At 46.8% G+C, this 17,490-nt stretch overlaps 1 protein-coding gene across 3 annotated transcripts in view; it reads right to left on the bottom strand.

Moving 5' to 3' along the window:
• Positions 1-16,981, bottom strand: part of LOC117357152 (cyclic AMP-responsive element-binding protein 3-like protein 4) — a 183,784-nt gene extending 166,803 nt beyond the window's left edge. For 2 of the 3 annotated variants that reach the window (XM_033937519.1, XM_033937526.1), the window contains exon 1: positions 16,727-16,981. The gene's annotated coding sequence lies outside the window, so the exon portion shown is untranslated. The remainder of the gene's footprint in view (positions 1-16,726) is intronic. The other variant, XM_033937510.1, reaches the window with a different exon arrangement.
• Positions 16,982-17,490: the final 509 nt, after the last annotated feature.

Here is a 17,490-nt window from a genome sequence, read left to right as displayed (position 1 = left end):
AGTGGGCAGACTTGATGGGCTGTAGCCCTTTTCTGCCGTCATCTTTCTATGTTTCTATACAGTCCAAAGTATGCAAAGTCTGTTCTCCGGGATGAGAATGAGGTTTCGGGAAGAATACAGGTAAGACAATCGACTGGTTAAGGTGAAAGTCAGAGACAACCTTAGGGAGAAACTTTGGATGTGTACGCAGAACCACCTTGTCATGATGAAAAACAGTGAAAGGTGGATCTGCAACTAGTGCATGTAACTCACTGACCCTCCTGGCAGAGGTGAGAGCAATAAGAAAGACCACTTTCCAAGTGAGAAATTTGAAATGAGCTGTGGCCAATGGTTCAAATGGAGGCTTCATTAAGGCGTAAAGAACCACATTAAGATCCCAGACAACAGGAAGAGGCTTGAGAGGTGGTTTCACAATGAAAAGCCCCCGCATGAATCTGGAAACCAAAGGATGAGCAGTGAGAGGTTTTCCGTGAACAGGCTCATGAAAAGCAGTAATGGCACTGAGGTGGACTCTGATAGAGGTAGACTTGAGACCAGAGTCAGATAAAGAAAGAAGATAATCCAACACCAGTTCTACTGCCAGTGAAATTGGATCATGATGATGCAGAAGGCACCAGGAAGAAAAACGGGTCCACTTTTGTTGATAACATTGAAGAGTGGCCGGCTTCCTAGAAGCATCAAGAATAGAATGGACAGGCTGAGAAAGAAGTGTGTGAGTTGAGCTCAGCCCGAGAGATACCAAGCTGTCAGGTGCAGAGACTGCATGTTGGGATGTAGAAGGGACTGCTGATGCTGAGTAAGCAGAGAAGGAAACACTGGAAGAAGTATGGGCTCCCTAGAACTGAGTTGAAGGAGAAGGGAGAACCAATGTTGCCTGGGCCACCGTGGAGCAATGAGAATCATGGTAGCTTGTTCCCTCTTGAGCTTGAACAAGGTCCGCAACATGAGAGGCAGAGGAGGAAAGGCATAAAGGAACCGACTGGTCCAATCTAGGAGAAACACATCTGCTGCCAGACGATGAGGGGAGTAGAGTCTGGAGCAAAATTGGGGCAGTTGATGATTGTGAGGAGCTGCAAAAAGGTCTACTTGAGGAGTACCCCATTGAGCAAAAATGGACTGGAGGGTCATGGGATCGAGAGTCCATTCGTGAGGCTGGAGAATTCTGCTGAGATTGTCCGCTAAGGAATTCTGCTCTCCCTGAATGTAGACAGCTTTCAGGAATAAATGGCGAGCTGTCACTCAAGACCAAATCTTTTGGGCTTCCTGACACAACAGGCGAGAGCCCATCCCACCCTGCTTGTTGATGTAGTACATTGCAACTTGATTGTCTGTGCAAAGTAGCAGTACTTGAGGAAAGAGGAAATGCTGAAAAGCCTTGAGGGCATAAAACATCGCTCTGAGTTCCAGGAAATTGATGTGATGTCTCTTTTCCTGGGCGGTCCAAAGACCTTGAGTCTGTAGATCGTTCAAGTGAGCTCCCCAGTCATATGGGGAGGCGTCTGTGGTGATGACCAGATGATGAGGAGGCAGATGGAATAGAAGACCTCTGGAGAGATTGGAAGATTTCAACCATCATTGCAGAGACTGTCGAAGAGACGATGTCACAGATATGTGTTGCGAACAAGGATCCATCGCCTGGGACCATTAGGTAGCTAGGGTCCACTGAGGAGTACGCAGGTGAAGACGTGCGAAGGGGGTGACATGAACTGTCGAAGCCATGTGACCCAAGAGCACCATCATTTGTTTGGCAGAGATGGAAAGCTGTGTGAGCACCTGCTGACAGAGATGAAGAAGGGTCTGAAGGCGGTTGGACGGAAGAAAGCCCTCATGAGAACAGTGTCCAATATAGCTCCAATGAACTGAAGTCGCTGAGTGGGGATGAGATGTGACTTGGGCAGGTTGATCTCGAAACCCAGAATTTGGAGAAATAGGATGGTCTGGTTGGTGGCATGAACCACTTCCTGAGATGAAGGAGCCTTGATCAACCAGTCGTCCAGGTAAGGGAAGACTTGGAGGTGGTGAGAGCGTAGAAAGGCGGTCACCACAATGAGACATTTCGTGAATACCCTGGGAGAGGAGGCCAGACCGAAGGGTAACACCTTGTACTGGTAATGACAGCGATTGATTAGAAATCGGAGGTACTTTCTGGACATCAGATTGACAGGGATATGAGTGTAGGCCTCTTTGAGATCTAGGGAGCATAGCCAGTCACCCTGAGTGAGAAGAGGATAAAGTGTTGCAAGAGAGAGCATTTTGAACTTCTCCTTGACCAAACATTTGTTGAGATCCCTGAGATCTAATATGGGCCTGAGGTCTCCGGTCTTTTTGGGGACTAGAAAGTACCGGGAGTAAAATCCCTGCCCCCTCTGATCTAGAGGAACTTCCTCTATGACATTCAGAAGAAGAAGGGATTGAACCTCCTGACCCAGAAGGGAGGACTGAGACGTGTTGGAAGCAGACTCTTTTGGAGGACTTGCTGGTGGAAGAGTCTGAAAATTGAGGGAATAACCGTGACAAATGATGGAAAGAACCCAGTGGTCTGCAGTGATGAGTTCCCAATGGTTGAGAAAAAACTGAAGACGTCCCCCGATGGGTTGAGGTAGAGGAGAAGAAGAGGGAAGACTGTCTATGTCCTGGAGAAGGAAGTCAAAAGGGCTGAGTAGCAGGCTTCACTGGTTGTTGCTGCTGTTGGCGAGCCTGCTGCTGCTGTTGCTGATGTTGCCTCCGAGGCTGGGTGTGAGGAGGCTGAAGAGGATGAGCAGAAAAACGATGTTGGTGTCGTCCGCAAATTTTATTATCTCACAGAAACAGGGACGAATCTGTTCAGATAATAAAATCTGTGGATGACACCAAACTATTTAGTGGAGCTCGGACTAAAGAGGACTGCGAAGAATTGCAAAGGGACTTGAGCAAACTAGGAGAATGGGCAACGAGATGGCAGATGAAGTTCAACGTTGAGAAATGTAAAGTATTGCATCTGGGAAGCAGAAACCCGAGGTACAGCTATACAATGGGAGGGAGGTTAGTGAACGAAAGTACCCAAGAAAGGGACTTGGGGGTAATGGTGGACATGACAATGAAGCCGATGGCACAGTGCGCAGCGGCCGCTAAGAGAGCGAATAGAATGCTAGGTATAATCAAGAAGGGTATTACAACCAGGACGAAAGAAGTTATCCTGCCGCTGTATCGGGCGATGGTGCACCCGCATCTGGAATACTGCGTCCAATATTGGTCGCTGTACCTTAAGAAGGATATGGCATTACTCGAGAGGGTTCAGAGGAGAGCGACACGTCTGATAAAAGGGATGGAAAACCTTTCATATGCTGAGAGATTGGAGAAACCGGGTCTCTTTTCCCTGGAGAAGAGGAGAATTAGAGGGGATATGATAGAGACTTATAAGATCATGAGGGGCATAAAGAGAGTAGAGAGGGACAGATTCTTCAAACTTTCAAAAAATATAAGAACAAGAGGGCATTCGGAAAAACTGAAAGGGGACAGATTCAAAACAAATGCTAGGAAGTTCTTCTTTACCCAGCGTGTGATGGACACCTGGAATGCGCTTCCAGAGGACGTAATAGGACAGAGAGCGGTATTGGGGTTTAAGAAAGGATTGGACAATTTTCTGCAGGAAAGGGGTATAGAAGGGTATAAATAGAGGATCACTGCACAGGTCTTGGACCTGTTGGGGCCTCCGCGTGAGCGGGCTGCTGGGCACGATGGACCTCAGGTCTGACCCAGCAGAGGCATTGCTTATGTTCTTATCTCTGCTGTCTAAAAGGACGAGAAGGTGGAGGTTTCTTTTTGTTTTTCAACAAAGTATCCCACCTGGTCTCATGAGCAGATAGTTTTTGAGTGGTAGTATCCAGAGATTCTCCAAACAACTCATCACCCAGGCAGGGAGCGTTAGCGAGGTGGTCCTGGTGGTTAACATCAAGTTCCGAGACACGGAGCCAAGCCAAACGTCTCATGGCAACAGCCATAGCAGTAGCCCTGGAGGTCAGTTCAAAGGTGTCAAAGACTAGAAGTACATTGCTGGAATAAAGGTACCTTACGCTCAGGGAGGTACTTCAGAAAAGAAGCAAGCTGCTGAATAAGATGTTTCAGGTAGAAAGAAAAATGAAACGCATAGTTACCTGAACGATTGGCCAGCATAGAGTTTTGATATAACCGCTTGCCAAATTTGTCATAAGAACATAAGAAATGCCTCCGCTGGGTCAGACCTGAGGTCCATCGTGCCCAGCAGTCCGCTCACGCGGCGGCCCAACAGGTCCAGGACCTGTGCAGTAAATTTCTATCTATACCCCTCTATCCCCTTTTCCAGCAGGAATTTGTCCAATCCTTTCTTAAATCCCAGTACCATACTCTGCCCTATAACGTCCTCTGGAATTGCATTCCAGGTGTCCACCACACGTTGTGTAAAGAAGAACTTCCTAGCATTTGTTTTGAATTTGTCCCCTTTCAACTTTTCCGAATGCCCTCTTGTTTTTTTATTTTCTGAAAGTTTGAAGAATCTATCCCTCTCTACTCTCTCTATGCCCTTCATGATCTTGTAAGTCTCTATCATATCCCCTCTTAATCTTCTCTTTTCCAGGGAAAAGAGTCCCAGTTTTTCCAATCTCTGCGTATGAAAGGCTTTCCATCCCCTTAATCAGTCGTGTCGCTCTCCTCTGAACTCTCTCGAGTAATGCCATATCCTTCTTAAGGTACGGTGACCAATACTGGACACAGTACTCAAGATGTGGACGCACCATTGCCCGATACAGCGGCAGGATAACTTCTTTCGTTCTGGTTGTAATACCCTTCTTGATTATACCTAGCATTCTATTCGCTCTCTTAGCGGCAGCTGTGCACTATGCCGTCGGCTTCATTGTCATGTCCACCATTACCCCCAAGTCCCTTTCTTGGGTACTCTCAGTCAAAAATATCCCTCCCTTAATATCCCTCCCATCGTATAATTATACCTCGGGTTTTTGCTTCCCACATGCAATACTTTACACTTCTCAACATTGAATTTCATCTGCCATCTCTCTGCCCATTCCCCTAGTTTGTCCAAGTCTCTTTGCAATTCTTTGCAGTCCTCTTTTGTCCGAGCTCCACTAAATAGTTTGGTGTCGTCCGCAAATTTTATTATCTCACACTTCGTCCCTGTTTCTAGATCATTTATGAATATGTTAAAAAGTAGCGGCCCGAGCACCGAGCCCTGCGGAACACCACTCGTGACCTTTCTCCAGTCTGAGTAGTGGCCCTTCACCCCTACCCTCTGTTTCCTACCCTCTAACCAGTTTCTGATCCATCTATGCACGTCTCCGTCCACCCCATTGTTCCCCAGTTTCCGGAGTAGATGTTCATGAGGGAGTGAACAAACAAGTCGATAGCGGAGAACCGGTTGACATAATATACTTGGACTTCCAGAAAGCGTTCGACAAAGTACCTCATGCGAGACTTCTCAAGAAACTACAAAGTCATGGAATAGAAGGGGATATACTGAGATGGATAGGAAAATGGCTAGAAAACAGAAAAAGAGTGGGCATAAATGGGAAGTACTCAGACTGGAAGAAAGTAACTAGCGGTGTGCCTCAGGGCTCAGTTCTTGGGCCTATCTTATTCAATATCTTCGTAAATGACCTGGAAGAAGAAACGACCAGTGCTATCATCAAGTTTGCAGATGACACAAAACTATGCCGAGCAATCAGGTCACAAAAAGACAGCGAAGAACTCCAGAGAGATTTGAAGCAACTTGAGAGATGGGCAGAAAATTGGCAGATGAGTTTTAATGTAGAAAAATGCAAAGTGATGCACCTGGGCAGTAAAAACAAGGAGCATGGGTACAAACTGTTAGGTATAACATTGGGGAAGAGCGATCAAGAAAAAGACCTGGGAGTACTGATAGATAGAACCCTGAAGCCATCGGCTCAATGTGCAGTGGCGGCAAAGAAAGCTAACAGGATGTTAGGCATGATAAAGAAAGGAATCACGAGTAGATCAAGGGAGGTCATAATGCCGCTTTATAGAGCAATGGTCAGACCACACCTGGAATACTGTGTCCAACACTGGTCTCCATACCTGAAGAAGGATATAACACTACTGGAGAGGGTGCAGAGGAGAGCGACGAAGCTAGTAAAAGGTATGGAGAACTTGAGCTACAAAGATCGCCTCAGAAAACTGGGACTATTCACCCTTGAGAAGAGAAGACTGAGAGGGGATCTGATAGAGACTTTTAAATTGCTAAAAGGAATTGACATAATGGAGCAAGCTCACTCACCAACAGGGGGAAAGGATGGTGAGCAAGAAACAGCGTTATTCACATTGGCAAATGTAACCCAGTCTCGGACCAGAGGTCATGGCCTGAAGCTGAGAGGGGACACGGCCAAGACAAACGTCAGAAAGTTCTGCTTCACACAGCGAGTGGTGAACGCCTGGAACTCTCTCCCGAAAGAGCTGGTGGAGGAAACCACCGTTCTAGGATTTAAGGGAAAATTGGACGCACATCTTCTTGCAGAAGACATTGAGGGATACGAGTGACATTGTATTCGCCAGGGTGTGCCTGGCTGGGCCTCCGCGTGTGCGGAACGCCGGACTAGATGGACCCCGGGTCTGATCCGGTGCAGGCATTTCTTATGTTCTTATGTTCACCTTGTCAAAGGCTTTCTGGAAATCTAGGTATATGATGTCTATGGGGTCTCCTCTGTCCATCTGTTTGTTAATTCCTTCGAAGAAGTGCAATAAGTTAGTCAGGCACGATCTCCCCCTGCAGAAACCATGTTGGCTGGTTATCAGAAGTTCATTTCTTTCAAAATGTTCATCGATATTTTCTTTTATCAGTGCTTCCGCCATTTTCCCCGGAACCGAGGTCAGACTTACCGGTCTGTAATTTCCCGGGTCACCTCTTGATCCCTTTTTAAAGATGGGCGTAACGTTGGCTATCTTCCAATCCTCCAGAATCACACCTGTTTTCAGAGATAGGTTGCAAATTTGCTGCAGTAGTTCCGCTATTTCCTCCTTTAGTTCCTTCAGAACCCTTGGATGGATTCCATCCGGACCCGGCGATTTGTCAGTTTTTAGTTTTTCTATCTGCCTGCGCACATCATCAAGGCTCACTTCCATGGATGTTAACTTTTGTGCTTGATTTCCATTGAAGATTTGTTCAGGTTCCGGTATGTTGGTTGTGTCTTCACTTGTAAATACAGACGAAAAGAACAAGTTAAGTCTTTCTGCGACCTCTTTCTCTTTCTTCACCGCTCCCTTCCAGTCTCCGTCGTTCAGTGGTCCCACTTCCTCCCTAGCCGGCTGTTTCCCTTTAATATATCTAAAGAACGGCTTGAAATTTCATGCTTCCCTGGCTAGCCCCTCTTCATTCTCTTTTTTGGCTTTTCAAACTACACGGTGACATTCTTTTTGATACTTTCTGTGATCTTTCCAGTTTCCCTCAGATCAGTCCTTTTTCCATTTTCTGAATGAGTTTTTCTTATTGCCTATCTCTTCCTTCACTATTTTAGTTATCCACGCCGGGTCTTTTGTTCGACTCTTGTTGCACCCTTTTCTGAATCTGGGGATTTACATATTTTGCGCCTCACTCACCGTGTCCTTGAAAAAGGACCAGGCATGTTCTACCGTCTGCCATTTTTTGGAAGTGTTCCTAAGTTTCTTCTTTACCATTCCCCTCATTGCTTCATAGTTGCCCTTCCTGAAGTTAAAAGTTGTCGCTATGGTTCTCTTTCCTTTCAGTATTCCTATTTCCACCTTGAACTTGATCATATTATGATCGCTGTTTCCCAACGGTCCCACTACTTCCATTTCCTTTGCAGGTCCCTTTAGCCCATTTAGGATTAGATCCAGAGTGGCATTTCCTCTCTTCGGTTCTCTAACAAGCTGCTCCATGAAGCAATCTTGTACAGCCTCCAGAAAGTCTGCCTCCCTAGCGCATCTTGAGCTTCCAAGACTCCAGTCTATCCCAGGGTAGTTGAAGTCTCCCATAATAACTGTGTTACCGCTTTTGCATTCTCGCTTCATCTCGGCTTCCATTTCTTCATCGATATCTCCGGTTTGTCCGGGTGGACGATAGTATAGGCCTATCTTTATTTCAGGCCCTTTCCTTCCTGGTATTTTAACCCATAGCGATTCTAGCTTGTTGGCCGTCTCTACTGTGTCCATTCTTGTCGATTGTATGTTTTCTTTTATGTATAGTGCTATTCCACTGCCTTTCTGTCCTAATCTGTCTTGGCGATAGAGTTTGTACCCCGGCAGTGCTGTATCCCATCTGCTTTCCTCATACCACCATGTTTCAGAGATTCCAATGATGTCTATGTTCTCTGCAATGGCCATGGCTTCTAATTCTCCCAATTTGTTTCTTAGGCTCCTTGCATTAGTATATATGCAATTTAGCTCCTGGAATTTTGTTGCCTTCATTTCCTTTCCCTGTGCTTCGGTCTTTAGATTCTTCTCTTTGGCTATGATCTTTCTAATCTCCTCTCCTTTGTTAGTCGACTCCTGTAATTTGCCCCTTGTTTCATCCCAGCCTTTTTTCTCCTTAGTATCTTCACGAGATACCTTTTTCCGAAACATCGGCGCTTGGTCGACTGTCGGCTTTCCCCTTCTTCTTAGTTTAAACCCTGTTCTATTCCTCTCTTGACGTTGTTTGCTAGAAGTCTAGTTCCCGCCGCGCTCAGGTGCAGTCCATCTCTCCTGTAGAGCTTGCTCTTGCCCCATGGCCTTACCCTCTCTGCCAGGAGGGACAGAAGCGTAGACACTAGAACCCGTAGTTTTCTTCAGGGTAGATTCCACAAGCAAGAATTCATGTGGGAGCTGAGGCTTGTCAAACCTTGGAATGGGAATAACTCTGTAAAGAGTATCCAGTTTACGAGGAGCTCCTGGAATGGTCAAAGGAGTCTCAAAGTTTTTATAAAAAGTTTCCCTCAAAATGTCATGGAGGGGCAACTTTAGGAACTCTGTAGGAGGGTGATCAAAGTCCAAAGCATCAAGGAATGCTTTGGACTTTTTAGAATCAGACTCCAAGGGGATAGACAGTGTCTCTGACATTTCCCTGAAGAACTTTGTAAAGGAAGTCTGATCTGGCTTACTATCAGGCTCCTGAATAGAGGGATCAGCCTCATCAGAAGAAACCTCATCATCGGTCCCGAGAGGTTCGTCAGAGCCATCCCATAGGTCAGGAGACAGGAGTGGATGCATCTCCATGTCGGGTTTTGCGTACCGACTTGCCTGACCACATCGATACAGTACCAGGGGAAGTATGCGAAGCGGTACGGAGGTTCGGGTCAGAGAGCGGTACCGGCTCGGAGACCGATTGAACCACCCGACGTAAAGCTTTCAGTTCCGCCGAGAGAATAGGCAAGGACACCAAAGAAGCGGAATGTACCGGTGCCGATAAGGTCGATGCTTCAAGGTGCATTTAAATGATTTTTTTTTTTTTAGAAAACAAGAAAAGAACAAAGAAAGTGAAGAAAATTCACAAAAACGCGCAAGCAGGAAGGCGAAGAAAAAAGTTTCAACAGCCGTTGAAAAAAACGCATCTTCTTAGCTCCGTGGAAACTAAGAAACTGGGGACCGCGCACCTCCATCGGGCGGGAAGGCACTCGTGCATGCGCGGTGCGGCCTAACTAGAACTTTCTAAGTTCTTAGAGTGCAATCACTCTAAAATTGTCCGTACCGGGGCTCCGTCGGTGCCGTCACCCATCAGTTAAGAATATGCTGCCTGCTTGTCCTGAGATAATCATTCTTACTAAACATGAAAGAGCCGAGTAGTTCATTTGGATGAGCCACTTTGTGTCTATCTAGTTATTTCTCTGTTTCTACAACCACAAGTACAGGGGGATTATCTGATCCCTAGTGCCCCAAACAGGACAACAACCAATAGTGATCAGTACAATAAACCAGAAGAGGAAGGGTCCAGACCCTCACTGACTGGCCTAAGAAAGCTGCAGCGTATCTCCTTGGAATAGGAGAGATCCCCACCGGCCAAGCCTTTGCTATCAATATCTTCAGAGGCTGGAAAGCCAAGAGCCAAAAGTGACTAATGATTAGCCTAGCGACAGATCTACATGCAATGATCATCAGAAAAAAAACCAGATGGAAGGGCTGCATTAAGACTTTTAGATTTGCACAATTTATCGACTGTACTAAATATTACAACATAATTAAGACCCTACATATACGACAGCAGATCAAACTCAGATTTTCCAGACAATCTTCCCCAAGGAGAATGGACTAAGGGGCTCCCTGTAAACTCTAATGCAATAGCAGAATAAGAACTAACAAGGCCAGACTCCAAGACAAGGCCAAGTGGAGCACTGGCACAAGGCCAACATATGAAACTCACTCAGGTGCCACTGTTAAGAAGCGTTGCGTTAGAGGGCATTGAATACCAGCACAGAGGCTTTTAATTCAGGTAAAATAATACAAAGGCTTTTCTTCTGAAACGATAAACCAATGCCATGCAAACTACTGCATAAACCAATGAGCACCAACAGAAAAATATGAGCACAAACTCAAGCTTACACATGTGCAATTTTATGACTCATGTCTTTGGGTGGTACAACTGCCTCAAGAAAGCATGAGGTAACCTGTAAGAAATAGTAATTACAGTCCTAAATATGGTTGCATAAGTGCTCCAGAAAAGCTTTGGGAGGCCAACCCTGTGATGGATTTTGGTCAAGCTTAGAACACAGTCAGGATTTTGAATACAGAGGCTTTAACAGCAGGACAGTTTTGTGTTTGCTTGTATCTAATGGTAAATTTTTAAGAATGGGACTTCGGGCAGTGGTGATTCAATCTGATCTATCTTTGGGTGTAATAATTTTCATTTATACAGTAAAACCTTGGATTGTAAGTAACTTGGTATGCAAGCAAAACATTTTATTACATTTTAACTTGATATACAAGCAAGGTCTTGTGATACAAATACATACAGTATACAGGCGTCATAACATCACAACTGAGCCGATGGTTCTTCTCTCTGACTCTGCAGGAGTGAAGTGACTGTTCTAAACAAGCAAGGTCTTGCAATACGAGTACATAAGAACATAAGCAATGCCTCCGCTGGGTCAGACCTGTGATCCATCGTGCCCAGCAGCCCGCTCACGCGGCGGCCCACCAGCTCCAGGACCTGTGCAGTAATTCTCTATCTATACCCTTCTATCCCCTTTTCAAGCAGGAAATTGTCCAATCCTTTCTTAAACCCTAGTACTGTACTCTGCCCTATTACGTCCTCTGGAAGCGCATTCCAGGTGTCCACCACACGTTGGGTAAAGAAGAACTTCCTAGCATTCGTTTTAAATCTGTCCCCTTTCAACTTTTCCGAATGCCCTCTTGTTTTTTTTATTTTTTGAAAGATTGAAGAATCTATCCCTCTCTACTCTCTCTATGCCCTCCATGATCTTGTAAGTCTCTATCATATCCCCTCTAAGTCTCCTCTTTTCCAGGGAACAGAGACCCACTTTTTCCAATCTCTCAGTGTATGAAAGATTTTCCATCCCTTTAATCAGATGTGTCGCTCTCCTCTGAACTCTCTTGTATTAAAGTTTTTGGGTTGTGGAGTTTCCATTATTTCTTATGGGGAAATTTGCTTTGATATACGAGTGTTTTGGATTACAAACATGTTTTTGGAACAAATTATGCTCACAAACAAAGGTTTTACTGTACTTGATACTCAGCCTCACACAGGGCGTGGTGGTCACTACTTTTCAATACATCTACACAAGCCTGAAATACTTTAAAATCATAAGTGTTCGAGGCTTGTGTAAATGAGGACAGAGTGCGTGGGGACGGGGCCAAATTTTATCCCCATGTTATTCTGTAGATGCACTACCTAAGAAAACAGGGCAGAACAAAGTCTCTGGATGCAACATCCCGTCTCCAACAATGACCAGTCCAGTTTGCAGGAATACAGCAAACTCGAAAATGTGGATCTACACATGAATGGTGAATTAAAAAGTTCACAGTCTGCTATTGAGACAGACTTGGGGGAAGCCACTGCTTGCCCTGGATCGGTGGCATGGAATGTTGCAACTATTTGGGCTTCTAGAAATTTGTTACTCTCTGGGATTCCGGAATCTTGCTATGGTTTGGGATTCTGTATGGAACGTTGCTACTCTCTGGAATTCCGGAATCTTGCTAGGGTTTGGGATTGTGTATGGAGCGTTGCTACTCTTAGGGATTCCGGAATCTTGCTAGGGTTTAGGATTCTGTATGGAACGTTGCTACTCTTTGGGATTCCGGAATCTTGCTATGGTTTGGGATTCTGTATGGAACGTTGCTACTCTCTGGGATTCCGGAATCTTGCTAGGGTTTGGGATTCTGTATGGAACGTTGCTAATTTCTGGGATTCCAGAATCTTTCTATGGTTTGGGATTCTGTATGGAGCGTTGCTACTCTTTGAGATTCCGGAATCTTGCTATGGTTTGAGATTGTGTATGGAACGTTGCTACTCTCTGGGATTCCAGAATCTTGCTAGCGATTGGGATTGTGTATGGAGCGTTGCTACTCTTTGGGATTCCGGAATCTTGCTAAGGTTTGGGATTGTGTATGGAGCGTTGCTACTTTTTGGGATTCCGGAATCTTGCTAGGGTTTAGGATTCTGTATAGATCGTTGCTACTCTTTGGGATTCCGGAATCTTGCTAGGGTTTGGGATTCTGTATGGAACGTTACTACTTTCTGGGATTCCAGAATCTTTCTATGGTTTGGGATTCTGTATGGAGCGTTGCTACTCTTTGGGATTCCGGAATCTTGCTAGGGTTTGGGATTCTGGATGGAACGTTGCTACTCTCTGGGATTCCGGAATCTCGCTAGGGTTTGGGATTCTGAATGGAACGTTGCTACTTTCTGGGATTCAGGAATCTTGCTAGGGTTTGGGATTCTGTATGGAACGTTGGTACTCTCTGTGATTCCGGAATCTTGCAAGGGTTTAGGATTCTGTACGGAACGTTGCTACTCTCTGTGATTCCGGAATCTTGCAAGGGTTTGGGATTCTGTACAGAATGTTGCTACTCTCTGGGATTCCGGAATCTTGCTATGGTTTAGGATTCCGTATGGAATGTTTCTATTCTATGGGATTCCGGAATCTTGCTATGGTTTGGGATTCCGTATGGAACATCGCTACTCTCTGGGATTCCGGAATCCTGCTATTGTTTAGGATTCCGTATGAAACGTTGCTACTCTCTGGGATTCCAGAATCTCGCTAGGGTTTGGGATTCTGAATGGAACGTTGCTACTTTCTGGGATTCAGGAATCTTGCTAGGGTTTGGGATTCTGAATGGAACGTTGCTACTTTCTGGGATTCAGGAATCTTGCTAGGGTTTGGGATTCTGTACGGAACGTTGCTACTCTCTGTGATTCCGGAATCTTGCAAGGGTTTGGGATTCTGTACGGAACGTTGCTACTCTCTGTGATTCCGGAATCTTGCAAGGGTTTGGGATTCTATACGGAATGTTGCTACTCTCTGGGATTCCGGAATCTTGCTATGGTTTAGGATTCCGTATGGAATGTTTCTATTCTATGGGATTCCGGAATCTTGCTATGGTTTGGGATTCTGTATGGAACATCGCTACTCTCTGGGATTCCGGAATCCTGCTATTGTTTAGGATTCCGTATGAAACGTTGCTACTCTCTGGGATTTCAAAATCTTGCTAGGGTTTGGGATTCTGTATGGAACTTTGCTACTCTCTGGGATTCCAGAATCTTGCTATGATTTGGGATTCTGTATGGAACATTGCTATTCTCTGGGATTCCGGAATCTTGCTATGGTTTAGGATTCCATATGGAACGTTGCTACTTTCTGGGATTCCGGAATCTTGCTATGGTTTAGGATTCCGTATGGAACGTTGCTACTTTCTGGGATTCCGGAATCTTGCTATGGTTTAGGATTCCGTATGGAATGTTTCTATTCTATGGGATTCCAGAATCTTGCTATGGTTTGGGATTCCGTATGGAACATCGCTACTCTCTGGGATTCCGGAATCCTGCTATTGTTTAGGATTCCGTATGGAACGTTGCTACTCTCTGGGATTTCAAAATCTTGCTAGGGTTTAGGATTCTGTATGGAACGTTGCTGCTCTCTGGGATTCCAGAATCTTGCTAGGGTTTGGGATTCTGTATGGAATGTTGCTATTCCCTGGGATTCAGGAATCTTGTTAGGGTTCAGGATCCTGTATGGAACGTTGCTACTCTCTGGTATTCAGGAATCTTGCTACGGTTTGGGATTCTGTATGGAGCGTTGCTACTCTCTGGGATTCCGGAATCCTGCTATGGTTTAGGATTCCTTATGGAACGTTGCTACTCTCTGGGATTCTGGACTCTTCCTATGGTTTGGGATTCTGTATGGAACGTTGCTACTCTATGGGATTCCAGAATATTGCTAGGATTTGGGATTCTGTATGGAACATTGCTATTCTTTGGGCTTCCGGAATCTTGCTAGGGTTTGGGATTCTCTATGTAACATTGCTACTCTATGGGATTCCGGAATCTTGCTAGGGTTTGGGATTCCGTATGGAACGTTGCTACTCTCTGGGATTTCGGAATCCTGCTATGGTTTAGGATTCCTTATGGAACGTTGCTACTCTCTGGGATTCTGGACTCTTCCTATGGTTTGGGATTCTGTATGGAACGTTGCTACTCTCTGGGATTCTAGAATCTTGCTACGGTTTGGGATTCCGTATGGAATGTTGCTACTCTCCGGGATTCCGTAATCTTGCTAGGGTTTGGGATTCCGTATGGAACGTTGCTACTCTCTGGGATTCCAGAATCTTGCTAGGGTTTGGGATTCTGTATGGAACATTGCTACTCTCTGGGGATTCCGAATAGAATGCTGCTACTATTTGGGTTTTTACCAGGTACTTGTGACCCGGATTTGAAGACGGACTATTGGTCTGGATGGACCATTGGTCTGACCTTGTGACTATTCTTATGTTTTTAAGTTTTGCGTTACTTAAATGTCCATTAGAGAATGACACGGTGACGGTTTACCCGCGGCCACCGCATTTAAGCCGCGGGTCACCGCCGAAAACGGGGAAGAAAACTAGCAGTCGCTGCGGTGACGGGGACAAGGCCATTCACCGACCGCGGAAACGGTGAACAGGTTTGTCCCCGCGGGCCAATGTACCCCCTTCTAGGAACCGCTATTTACCTGTGTTTCACCGTGCTCCTCATTTGTCAGATCAACCCTTCCTGCCAATCGCAGCAGAAGGGTACCCAACCCCTCCTGCCGGTCCTCCCAATGGCCTCCCCTAAGATCGCCGGCAGGAGGGTACCCAACCCCTCCTGCTGGACCCCCCCCCAACGAACCCTCCCACCCCGGAACCCCCTTAGTCTTATTTTCCAAGTTGGACCGGACAGCTCCTCGCTCATCTGGCCAGCAGGCCTGCCTCCGTCCAAATGAGGCGGGCCCGCCCCTCCCCTCCCCTGCCTCCCAATGGCCTCCCCTAAGATCGCCGGCAGGAGGGTACCCAACCCCTCCTGCTGGACCCCCCCCCAACGAACCCTCCCACCCCGGAACCCCCTTAGTCTTACTTTCCAAGTTGGACCGGACAGCTCCTCGCTCGTCTGGCCAGCAGGCCTGCCTCCGTCCAAATGAGGCGGGCCCGCCCCTCCCCTCCCCTGCCTAACCCACAGGATCCTAGGGCCTGATTGGCCCAAGCACCTAAGGCCCCTCCTATAGCGGGAGTGGCTTTAGGTGCCTAGACCAATCAAGCCCTAGGATCCTGTGGGTTGGGCAGGGTAGGGGCGGGCCCGCCTCATTTGGACGGAGGCAAGCCTGCTGGCCATACGTGTGAGGAGCCGTCCGGTCCAACTTGGAAAGTAAGACTAAGGGGGTTCCGGGGTGGGAGGGTTCGTTGGGGGGGGGTCCAGCAGGAGGGGTTGGGTACCCTCCTGCCGGCGATCTTAGGGGAGGCCATTGGGAGGACCGGCAGGAGGGGTTGGGTACCCTTCTGCTGCGATTGTCGGGAGGGCCGTTGGGGGGGGTCTACAGGAGGGGTTGGGTGCCCTCCTGCCGTGATCGCTGGGGGGAGGGGAGACTTGCAGCCGTAGCCGCGGTCACTATGCTAATCACGGCAGCATTTAAAGTACATGTCGTGTTTGTTTTTGCATTGCTAGCCCCAGGGGTGGTGGAAGATTAGTGATTGAAAAACTGTATGAAAAATAACTATTTTAAATTTAGTGATCAAAATGTGTCAGTTTTGAGAATTTTTATTAATTAATTTTTTCTCTGCGTGTTTTGTTTTTGTATAGTTATTAACTAATATTTAACTAAGTTTTAAAGTTTTAAAGAATGTTTCCTTTATACGTAAATAAAGAAAAGTGAATGGGATTGCAGTGGCGGTGACGGGGCGGTGAATGGGGTGGCAGTGGCGGTGACGGGGCGGTGAAGAGGATGGTGAGACGGGGACGGGGCGGTGACGGGGATGGTGAGACGGGGATGGGGCGGTGACGGGGATGGTGAGACGGGGACGGGGCGGTGACGGGGACCAATTTTTTCACCGTGTCATTCTCTAATGTCCATCTCTATAGCTTCCTGCATGGTTGTAAACTGTTTTCTTGTTCATCTTGTAAAGAAGCTGCGTTTGCCCCCAGTTCCCCCCCCCCCCCCCCGGAGGAGCAAAGCACAGGTCTCTCCCCAGAGGCAGGAGCAGCAACAGTGACAGTTGGATGATAAGTGTGGGGGGTGGGGTTTTCAGGCCCGAGGGGGCGTTCCTTTGCTTATCCACCCGTTTCTCTCACCTCCACTGGTCTTCTCTCTCTCCCGCGGGGCCGCTGTCTGGCTCGTTTCGAGGTCCCCCTTCTCTCGCTCTCTCTTTCGGTACCGGCGCTTCCGCCTCTCTCACGCTGTGACTCAACCGCGGAAGCACCTAGCTCCAACACACCACAAATGACGTCATCGTCTCACGCCACGGAGCACCACGGGAAATGGAGTGCCGCTAATGCGGGAAAAAGGAAACGGCCGCTTCCGCCCCTCGCGACAGGACAACCACGCCCGCGCTCGCTGATTGGTGAGTCCGTGACTAATGGGGCAGGGGATTGGCTAGCGCTTCGTGAAACCCGCGGGCAGAGCTGGAGAAGGACGCAGGAAGAGGAAGTAACGACAGGGGGCGGATGACGTATGGCCACGCCATGCTTCAAATTCACACAGCTTTATTGTCATGACAACTAAACATAGATTGAGCTGCTAACTTCAACATTGGAGTACTGACTGTATCACAAAAGCTCAAGACAAATATACTGCAAACAAAGAGAACATTTACACGATCAGGGCCCCCTTTAGCCATTACTACCGCACAAAAAAACAACTTTAAATGACTTAGTCACACACAAAACACAGACAGACCTTTACCAAATACAGAATAAGGGATCACAAATAGAAATTGAACTGGAGTCCCCAAAAATTAAACTCAGCAAGTTCTAAAACACTGAAAAATAAAAATAGATAAGCACTTATTTTTGTACTGAACACACAGGGGGACCTGGGTAGGGTCACCAGATTTGGA

This window comes from Geotrypetes seraphini, chromosome 1 (assembly GCF_902459505.1).
Source record: "Geotrypetes seraphini chromosome 1, aGeoSer1.1, whole genome shotgun sequence".
NCBI lineage: Eukaryota > Metazoa > Chordata > Amphibia > Gymnophiona > Dermophiidae > Geotrypetes > Geotrypetes seraphini.
The sequence above is the reverse complement of the archived record's forward strand: the minus strand, read 5'-3'. Positions and strand labels throughout refer to the sequence as shown.